The 11711-nt window shown below is 28.7% G+C and overlaps 1 long non-coding RNA gene across 1 annotated transcript; it reads right to left on the reverse strand.

Annotated features, from left to right (window-relative positions):
- Positions 1 to 239: 239 nt before the first annotated feature.
- On the reverse strand, positions 240 to 1418 carry LOC135932288 (uncharacterized). Its single transcript, XR_010573399.1, has 3 exons — positions 1352 to 1418; positions 434 to 482; positions 240 to 265 (listed from the first exon to the last, which is right to left on the reverse strand). It is a non-coding gene; the product is annotated as an uncharacterized LOC135932288 (long non-coding RNA).
- Positions 1419 to 11711: the final 10293 nt, after the last annotated feature.

Raw genomic sequence — 11711 nt, forward strand, 5'->3', positions numbered from 1 at the left:
CAGTAATGTCATGAAAGCATCATTTTAAAAAGGGCTATGCAAACATGGGCAATAACTTTCATTCTAATGATGTGCAAAATGATTTGGGCACAAAACAAATTTTGCTGTTCGAAAACTTGCAGACTTCACTATATACAGTGTAGACCCTCTAAACTAAGTTTGAAGAAATGCAGACCAAACTGTTGTTGTTTGTTTACTTACACAGCATGTCTTGTAGAATTAACTGGAGTCACCAGCAACAGCATAGTGCAGTCATATCTCAAGTCTAATAACAGAAGACAGGAAAAGATCAGTAAAGAAACAACTTCCCCAAACCAAAGCACAAACAAAACAATAAGTAAAACAGGCTGATCTAAAGTATGATTAAAGTTCAGCCTGATTAATATAAATGTCACTGACAGTTGCTAATATATTGGAAAACCAAAATACTTACCACTGAGTTGATGTCTTTCTGTCCAACAACAGGAGTGCTGGTCCCGAGCCTCAAAGACAATAAGAAGCAAGCAGAGGGAGAAAAAAACAGAACATATTTCAGAAACTGATTTGATCCTTAATGGCTGTGCAATCATTGTAACATAGAATTTGCTTATTTTGTTAAATAAAGGCTAGATTTGGCATTAATAGATGCCACAGATGTTCTAAAGCTGCCACAAAGCATAAAAAAAATGGACGTCTCCGAAAACGTCGGAGCATTTTTGCAAATATGTGATGTCTTGATAAATCGAGCAGATATTTGAACTTTAAACAGCTACATTCTTGCCTGAAAATATCTTAAAAATTTATTTTGTGACCCAGAAAAAGTAATAAGTTTTTTAGCCGCGCTCCTCCGCCATTGCCGCGCTTACAAGTACGCACAGGCTCCGACAACCGTGGCCGACAAATGCGATCCTCCTTTTCCCCAGATTACCCTTTCTGGGTCACAAAATAACCTTTTAAGATATTTTCAGGCGAGAATGTAGCTATGTAATGCTCAAATATCTACTTAATTTATCAAAATATCACATATTTGCAAAAGTGCTTCCACGTTTTTGGAGAGCTCTGTTATCCACCCCCCACACCTATCCCACTCCTAACGGCTGCACCTCCCAAAGAATTTTGTCTGGGCTCTTATCTCACTTATTTATTTCAAACGATCAACAGAAAATTTCACCGACATAGTTTTATGTAAGGTTTTTAAGGCTGTGGTGTTAATTTTTAAGTAACATGAGCCCAGCGGCAGCAGCAATGCTAGGCTAACAGTAACTAGCTAGCAAGATTTTAAACCTGGTGCTAAACTAAGAGAAGCCACAAAATCAGTTTGAATAAGAGTAAACATTTACTCACCAAGTCAGTGTATCAGGTAAAGATCCACAGTAATGACAACAATAGTCTCTTGAGCTGACGCTTCTCCAGGTTTGCTCAACATATTCCATAACAAATGCACCGTGAACATGCGGACTGATCCGCGAGGGAGGAGGACGGTAGTCACGTGGCATTTTCAAAACACATCTTTCGTCCTTCCGCCCTGAGAAGCAAAACTTCCAGCTTACTTAGTTTTTCTAAGTTAGGACAACTCAAATTAATCGAGTTTATCAGCGTTTTTGCATAAAAAGTACTGGTAAGTTTTTTAAATTGAGTTCTAATAACAAATTGATAAAAATTGAGTTCAGCCTATTTAATATTTTTAATTAAACACAATATTACATTTTACAGTGTATAGGATCAAAGGAATGGCTTTGATCCTACTGCTTGAACTAAGACTGTACAAATTTAAGAAACACAATGGCAACATTCAACAGTTTGACCTAACAGTCTGCATTATCTGGATTTACTTATCCCAACATCAGCACTTAGGATCTGCAGCCACAGGAAGCCATTCCTGACAACCCAGAATGTCCCAGTGTTCACACAAAAGGGGCGAGACTGGTACGATCTGACCAATCACAGTTACTGGCTCACTTCCACAGCATGTCTTTGTCCTGTCTTCATCTATTGACCCCCATTGGGTTGCGGCAAATGGCCACCCCTCATCCAACTTCTGTTGTTTTCATTCAAATTCTGTTGTTTTCATTCAAATTCTGCTGTTTTCATTCAAATTCTTTTATTTGCATTCAAAGTCTGTTGTTTTCATTCAACTTCTGTTCTTTTCACTCAAATTTTTTTATTTTCATTCAAATTCTGTTGTTTTCATTCAAATTCTGTTGTTTTTCGTTCAGATATTTTTGTTTTCTTTCAAATTTCATTTTTCATTCAAATTCTGTTGTTTTCATTTAACTTCTGTTCTTTTCACTCAAATTCTTTTATTTTCATTCAAATTCTGTTGTTTTCATTCAAATTCTGCTGTTTTCATTCAAATTCTTTTATTTGCATTCAAAGTCTGTTGTTTTTATTCAACTTCTGTTCTTTTCACTCAAATTCTTTTATTTTCATTCAAATTCTGTTGTTTTTCGTTCAGATGTTTTTGTTTTCTTTCAAATTTCATTTTTCATTCAAATTCTGTTGTTTTCATTCAAAATCTGTTGTTTTCATTAAAATTCAGTTGTTTTCATTCAAATTCTGTTTTTTAATTCAAATTCTGTTGTTTTCATTTAAATTCTTTTGTTTTCATTCAAATTCCGTTGTACTCATTCAGATTCTGTTGTTTGTTTTCAAATTCTATTGTTTTCATTCAAATGCTGTTATTTTCATTCAAATTTAAAAAGAACAGAATTTGAAAGAAAAGAACCGAATTTGAATGAAAACAACGGAATATGAATGAAAACAACAGAATTTGAGAACAAACAACAGAATTTGAATGAAAAGGACAGAATTTGAATGAAAAGAAAAGAATTTGAATGAAAGCAACGGAATTTGAATGAAAAGAACAGCATTTGAATGAAAACAATGGAATTTTAAAGGAAAGAACAGCATTTGAATGAAAAGAACGGAATTTAAAAGGAAAGAACAGCTTTTGAATGAAAACAACGGAATTTGAATGAAAACAACGGAATTAGAATGAAAAGAACAGAATTTGAATGAAAAGAACAAAATTTCAATGAAAAGAACAGAATTTGAATGAAAACAACGGAATTAGAATGAAAAGAACAGAATTTGAATGAAAACAACAGAATTTGAGAACAAACAACAGAATTTGAATGAAAACAACAGAATTTGAATGAAAACAACAGAATTTGAATGAAAGCAACGGAATTTGAGAACAAACAATAGAATTTGAATGAAAGCAACAGAAGTAGAAGGAAAACGACAGAATTAGAAGGAAAACAATGGAAGTAGAATAAAAACAGAATTTGAATGAAAACAACGGAATTAGAATGAAAACAACGGAATTTGAATAGAAACAACACAATTAGAATGAAAACAACAGAATTACACTGAAAAGAAAAGAATTTGAATGAAAACAACACAATTTGAATGAAAACAACAAAATTTGAGAACAAACAACAGAATTTGAATGAAAACAACAGAATTAGAATGAAAAGAACAGACTTTGAATGAAAACAATGGAATTTGAATGAAAACAACAGAATTTGAATCAAAACAACAGAATTTGAATGAAAAGAACAGAATTTGAATGAAAACAACGGAATTTTAAAGGAAAGAACAGCATTTGAATGAAAAGAACAGTATTTGAATGAAAACAACGGAATTTGAGAACAAACAATGGAATTTGAATGAAAAGAACAGAATTTGAATAAAAACAATAGAATTAGAATGAAAAGAACAGAATTAGAATGAAAAGAACAGACTTTGAATGAAAACAATTGAATTTGAATGAAAACAACACAATTTGAATCAAAACAACACAATTTGAATGAAAAGAACAGACTTTGAATCAAAACAATGGAATTTGAATGAAAATAACAGAATTTGAATCAAAACAACACAATTTGAATGAAAAGAACAGAATTTGAATGAAAAGAACAGAATTTGAATGAAAAGAACAGAATTGGAATAAAAACAACACAATTTGAATGAAAACAACGGAATTTAAATAAAAACAACACAATTTGAATGAAAACAATGGAATTAGAATGACAACAACAGAAATAGAATGAAAAGAAGAGAATTTGAATGAAAACAACAGAATTTGAATGAAAAGAACAGAATTTGAGAACAAACAACAGAATTAGAATGAAAAGAACAGAAGTTGAATGAAAGAACAAAATTTGAATGAAAACAACAGAATTTGAGAACAAACAACAGAATTTGAATGAAAAGAACAGAATTTGAATGAAAACAACAGAATCTGAATGAAAGCAACGGAATTTGAGAACAAACAATAGAATTTGAATGAAAACAACGGAATTAGAATGAAAACAACGGAATTTGAATAGAAACAACACAATTAGAATGAAAACAACAGAATTACACTGAAAAGAAAAGAATTTGAATGAAAACAACACAATTTGAATGAAAACAACAAAATTTGAGAACAAACAACAGAATTTGAATGAAAACAACGGAATTTGAATGAAAAGAACAGACTTTGGATGAAAACAATGGAATTTGAATGAAAACAACAGAATTTGAATCAAAACAATACAATTTGAATGAAAAGAACAGAATTTGAATGAAAACAACGGAATTTTAAAGGAAAGAACAGCATTTGAATGAAAAGAACAGTATTTGAATGAAAACAACGGAATTTCAGAACAAACAACGGAATTTGAATGAAAAGAACAGAATTTGAATAAAAACAATAGAATTAGAATGAAAAGAACAGAATTAGAATGAAAAGAACAGACTTTGAATGAAAACAACACAATTTGAATGAAAACAACACAATTTGAATGAAAAGAACAGACTTTGAATGAAAACAATGGAATTTGAATGAAAACAACACAATTTGAATGAAAAGAACAGAATTTGAATGAAAAGAACAGAATTTGAATAAAAACAACACAATTTGAATGAAAACAACGGAATTTAAATAAAAACAACAGCATTTGAATGAAAACAATGGAATTAGAATGACAACAACAGAAAGAGAATGAAAAGAAGAGAATTTGAATGAAAACAACGGAATTTAAAAACAAACAACAGCATTTGAATGAAAAGAACAGGATTTTGAATGAAAACAACGGAATTTGAATAAAAACAACGGAATTAGAATGAAAAGAACAGAATTTGAATGAAAATAACAGATGTTGAAAGAAAACAACAGATTTTGAATGATAGCAACGGAATTAGAATGAAAAGAACAGAATCTGAATGAAAAGAACAGAATCAGAATGAAAACTGAAGAAGTACAATGAAAACAACAGAATTTTAAAGGAAAGAACAGAATTTGAATGAAAACAATAGAATTTGAATGAAAACTGAAAAAGTAGAATGAAAACAACAGAATTTGAATGAAAACAACGGAATTTGAATGAAAAGGAAGAGAATTTGAATAAAAGGAACAGAATTTGAGTGAAAACAATGGAATTTTAACGGAAAGAACAGCATTTAAATGAAAAGAACAGAATTTGAATAAAAGCAACGGAATTAGAATGAAAAGATCAGAATTTGAATGACAAAAACAGAATTAGAATGAAAACTAAAGAAGTAGAATGAAAAGAACAGAATTAGAATGAAAACAACAGAATTAGAATGAAAAGAACAGAATTTGAATGAAAATAACAGAACCAGAATGAAAACTGAAGAAGTACAGTGAAAACAACAGAATTTGAATGAAAACAACGGAATTTAAATAAAAACAACACAATTTGAATGAAAGCAACGGAATTAGAATGAAAACAACGGAATTTAAATAAAAACAACACAATTTGAATGAAAGCAACGCAATTAGAATGACAACAACAGAAGTAGAATGAAAAGAACAGAATTCCAATGAAACCAACAGAATTAGAATGAAAACAACAGAATTAGAATGAAAACAACAGAATTAGAATTAAAAGAACAGAATTTGAATGAAAATAACGGAATTAGAACAAAAACAACAGAATTAGAATGAAAACAATAGAATTTGAATGAAAACTGAAAAAGTAGAATGAAAACAACAGAATTTGAATGAAAACAACGGAATTAGAATGAAAAGAACAGAATTTGAATGAAAATAACAGATGTTGAAAGAAAACAACAGATTTTGAATGATAGCAACGGAATTAGAATGAAAAGAATAGAATCAGAATGAAAACTGAAGAAGTACAATGAAAACAACGGAATTTTAAAGGAAAGAACGGAATTTGAATGAAAACAACAGAATTTGAATGAAAACAACGGAATTTAAATAAAAACAACACAATTTGAATGAAAGCAACGGAATTAGAATGACAACAACAGAAATAGAATGAAAAGAAGAGAATTTGAATGAAAACAACAGAATTTAAAAACAAACAACAGCATTTGAATGAAAAGAACAGCATTTGAATGAAAACAACGGAATTTGAATGAAAACAACGGAATTTAAATAAAAACAACACAATTTGAATGAAAAGAACAGAATTTGAATGAAAAGAACAGAATTTAAATGAAAACAACAGAATTACAATGAAAAGAACAGAATTTGAATGAAAACAACACAATTTGAATGAAAAGAACAGAATTTGAGAACAAACAACAGAATTTGAATGAAAAGGACAGACTTTGAATGAAAACAATGGAATTTGAATGAAAAGAACAGAATTTGAATAAAAACAACAGAATTTGAATGAAAAGAACCGAATTTGAGAACAAAGAACAGAATTTGAATGAAAAGAACAGAATTTGAATAAAAACAACGGAATTAGAATGAAAAGAACAGAATGTGAATGAAAACAACACAATTTGAATGAAAAGAACAGAATTTGAATAAAAACAACGGAATTAGAATGAAAAGAACAGAATTTGAATGAAAACAACACAATTTGAATGAAAACAACAGAATTTGAATGAAAACAACGGAATTTTAAAGGAAAGAATAACATTTGAATGAAAAGAACAGAATATGAACGAAAACAACGGAATTTGAGAACAAACAATAGGATTTGAATGAAAACTGGAGAATTAGAATGAAAACTGAAAAAGTAGAATGAAAACAACAGAATTTGAATGAAAACAACGGAATTAGAATGAAAAGAACAGAATTTGAATGAAAATAACAGATGTTGAAAGAAAACAACATATTTTGAATGATAGCAACGGAATTAGAATGAAAAGAACAGAATTTGAATGAAAAGAACAGAATCAGAATGAAAACTGAAGAAGTACAATGAAAACAACGGAATTTTAAAGGAAAGAACGGAATTTGAATGAAAACAACAGAATTTGAATGAAAACAACAGAATTTAAATAAAAATAACACAATTTGAATGAAAGCAACGGAATTAGAATGACAACAACAGAAATAGAATGAAAAGAAGAGAATTTGAATGAAAACAACAGAATTTAAAAACAAACAACAGCATTTGAATGAAAAGAACAGCATTTGAATGAAAACAACGGAATTTGAATGAAAACAACGGAATTTGAATGAAAACAACGGAATTTGAATGAAAACAACGGATGTACAATGAAAAGAACAAAATTTGAATGAAAAGAAGAGAATTAGAATGAAAGCAACGGAATTACAATGAAAAGAACAGAATTTGAATGAAAAGAACAGAATTTGAATGAAAACAACAGAATTTAAAAACAAACAACAGAATTTGAATGAAAGCAACGGAATTAGAATGAAAACAACGGAATTTAAATAAAAGCAACGGAATTTGAATGAAAACAACAGAATTTGAATGAAAACAACGGAATTTAAATAAAAACAATACAATTTGAATGAAAACAACAGAATTTGAATGAAAACAACGGAATTTAAATAAAAACAACACAATTTGAATGAAAGCAACGGAATTTGAATGAAAACAATGGGATTAGAATGACAACAACAGAAATAGAATGAAAAGAAGAGAATTTGAATGAAAACAACAGAATTTAAAAACAAACAACAGCATTTGAATGAAAAGAACAGGATTTTGAATCAAAACAACGGAATTTGAATGAAAAGAACAGAATTAGAACAAGTGGAACAGAATTTGAATAAAAGCAACGGAATTAGAATGAAAAGATCAGAATTTGAATGACAAAAACAGAATTAGAATGAAAACTAAAGAAGTAGAATGAAAAGATCAGAATTTGAATGACAACAACGGAATTTAAATAAAAACAACACAATTTGAATGAAAGCAACGGAATTTGAATGAAAACAACGGAATTTAAATAAAAACAACACAATTTGAATGAAAGCAATGGAATTAGAATGAAAACAACAGAATTAGAATGAAAACAACAGAATTAGAATTAAAAGAACAGAATTCCAATGAAAATAACGGAATTAGAACAAAAACAACAAAATTAGAATGAAATTAACAGAATTTGAGAACAAACAACAGAATTTGAATTAAAACAACGGAATTAGAATGAAAACAACGGAATTTGAGAACAAACAACGGAATTTGAATGAAAACAACGGAATTAGAATGAAAACAACGGAATTTGAAAACAAACAACGGAATTTGAATGACAAAAACAGAATTAGAATGAAAACTAAAGAAGTAGAATGAAAAGAAGAGAATTTGAATGAAAACAACAGAATTTAAAAATAAACGACAGCAATTGAATGAAAAGAACAGGATTTTGAATGAAAACAACGGAATTTGAATGAAAACAACGGAATTTGAATGAAAACAACGGATGTAGAATGAAAAGAACAACATTTGAATGAAAAGAGGAGAATTAGAATGAAAGCAACGGAATTACAATGAAAAGAACAGAATTTGAATGAAAAGAACAGAATTTGAATGAAAACAACAGAATTTAAAAACAAACAACAGCATTTGAATGAAAGCAACGGAATTAGAATGAAAACAACGGAATTTAAATAAAAGCAACGGAATTTGAATGAAAACAACGCAATTTGAATGAAAACAACGGAATTTAAATAAAAACAACACAATTTGAATGAAAACAACAGAATTTGAATGAAAACAACGGAATTTAAATAAAAACAACACAATTTGAATGAAAGCAACGGAATTTGAATGAAAACAATGGAATTAGAATGACAACAACAGAAATAGAATGAAAAGAAGAGAATTTGAATGAAAACAACAGAATTTAAAAACAAACAACAGCATTTGAATGAAAAGAACAGGATTTTGAATCAAAACAACGGAATTTGAATGAAAAGAACAGAATTAGAACAAGTGGAACAGAATTTGAATAAAAGCAACGGAATTAGAATGAAAAGATCAGAATTTGAATGACAAAAACAGAATTAGAATGAAAACTAAAGAAGTAGAATGAAAAGATCAGAATTTGAATGACAACAACGGAATTTAAATAAAAACAACACAATTTGAATGAAAGCAACGGAATTTGAATGAAAACAACGGAATTTAAATAAAAACAACACAATTTGAATGAAAGCAATGGAATTAGAATGAAAACAACGGAATTTAAACAAAAACAACACAATTTGAATGAAAGCAACGGAATTAGAATGACAACAACAGAATTAGAATGAAAAGAACAGAATTCCAATGAAACCAACAGAATTAGAATGAAAACAACAGAATTAGAATGAAAACAACAGAATTAGAATTAAAAGAACGGAATTTGAATGAAAATAACGGAATTAGAACAAAAACAACAGAATTAGAATGAAAAAACCACAGAATTTGAATGAAAACAACAGAATTTGAACGAAAACAATAGAATTTGAATGAAACGAACAGAATTTGAATGAAAACAACAGAATTTGAAAGAAAACAATGGAATAAGAATGAAAACAACAGAATTTGAAAACAAACAACGGAATTTGAATGACAAAAACAGAATTAGAATGAAAACTAAAGAAGTAGAATGAAAAGAAGAGAATTTGAATGAAAACAACAGAATTTAAAAATAAACAACAGCATTTGAATGAAAAGAACAGGATTTTGAATGAAGACAACGGAATTTGAATGAAAACAACGGAATTTGAACGAAAACAATAGAATTTGAATGAAAAGAACAGAATTTGAATGAAACGAACAGAATTTGAATGAAAACAACAGAATTAGAATGAAAACAACAGAATTTGAATGAAAACAACGGAATTTGATAACAAACAACAGAATTTGAATGAAAACAACAGAATTTGAATGAAAACAACGGAATTTGAAAACAAACAATAGAATTTGAATGAAAACAACGGAATTTGAATGAAAACAACGGAATTTGGATGAAAACAACAGAATTTGAATAAAAACAACACAATTTGAATGAAAACAACGGAATTTAAATAAAAACAACACAGTTTGAATGAAAACAATGGAATTAGAATGACAACAACAGAAATAAAATGAAAAGAAGAGAAATTGAATGAAAACAACAGAATTTAAAAACAAACAACAGCATTTGAATGAAAAGAACAGGATTTTGAATGAAAACAACGGAATTTGAATGAAAACAACGGAATTTGAATGAAAACAACGGATGTAGAATGAAAAGAACAAAATTTGAATGAAAAGAAGAGAATTAGAATGAAAGCAAAGGAATTACAATGAAAAGAACGGAATTTGAATGAAAACAACAGAATTTAAAAACAAACAACAGCATTTGAATGAAAAGTACAGGATTTTGAATCAAAACAACGGAATTTGAATGAAAAGAACAGAATTTGAAGAAATGGAACAGAATTTGAATAAAAGCAACGAAATTTGAATGAAAAAACCACAGAATTTGAATGACAAAAACAGAATTAGAATGAAAAGAACAGAATTTGAATGAAAATAACGGAATTAGAATGAAAACAACGGAATTTAAATAAAAGCAACGGAATTTGAATGAAAGCAACGGAATTAGAATGAAAACAACGGAATTTGAATAAAAGCAACGGAATTTGAATGAAAACAACGCAATTTGAATGAAAACAACGGAATTTGAATGAAAACAACGGAATTTAAATAAAAACAACACAATTTGAATGAAAGCAACGGAATTAGAATGAAAACAACGGAATTTAAATAAAAGCAACGGAATTTGAATGAAAGCAACGGAATTAGAATGTAAACAACGGAATTTAAATAAAAGCAACGGAAGTTGAATGAAAACAACAGAATTTGAATGAAAACAACGGAATTTAAATAAAAACAACACAATTTGAATGAAAACAACAGAATTTGAATGAAAACAACGGAATTTAAATAAAAACAACACAATTTGAATGAAAGCAACGGAATTTGAATGAAACAATGGAATTAGAATGAAAAGATCAGAATTTGAATGACAAAAACAGAATTAGAATGAAAAGAACAGAATTTGAATGAAAATAACAGAACCAGAATGAAAACTGAAGAAGTACAATGAAAACAACGGAATTAGAATGAAAACAACGGAATTTAAATAAAAACAACACAATTTGAATGAAAACAACAGAATTTGAATGAAAACAACGGAATTTAAATAAAAACAACACAATTTGAATGAAAGCAACGGAATTAGAATGAAAACAACGGAATTTAAATAAAAACAACACAATTTGAATGAAAGCAATGGAATTAGAATGACAACAACAGAAGTAGAATGAAAAGAACAGAATTTGAATGAAAGCAACGGAATTAGAATGAAAAGATCAGAATTTGAATGAAAAGAACAGAATTAGAATTAAAAGAACAGAATTTGAATGAAAATAACGGAATTAGAACAAAAACAACAGAATTAGAATGAAATTAACAGAATTTGAGAACAAACAACAGAATTTGAATGAAAACAAC

The sequence above is a fragment of the Pelmatolapia mariae genome, linkage group LG23, assembly GCF_036321145.2.
Source record: "Pelmatolapia mariae isolate MD_Pm_ZW linkage group LG23, Pm_UMD_F_2, whole genome shotgun sequence".
In the NCBI taxonomy this organism is placed as follows: Eukaryota; Metazoa; Chordata; class Actinopteri; order Cichliformes; family Cichlidae; genus Pelmatolapia; species Pelmatolapia mariae.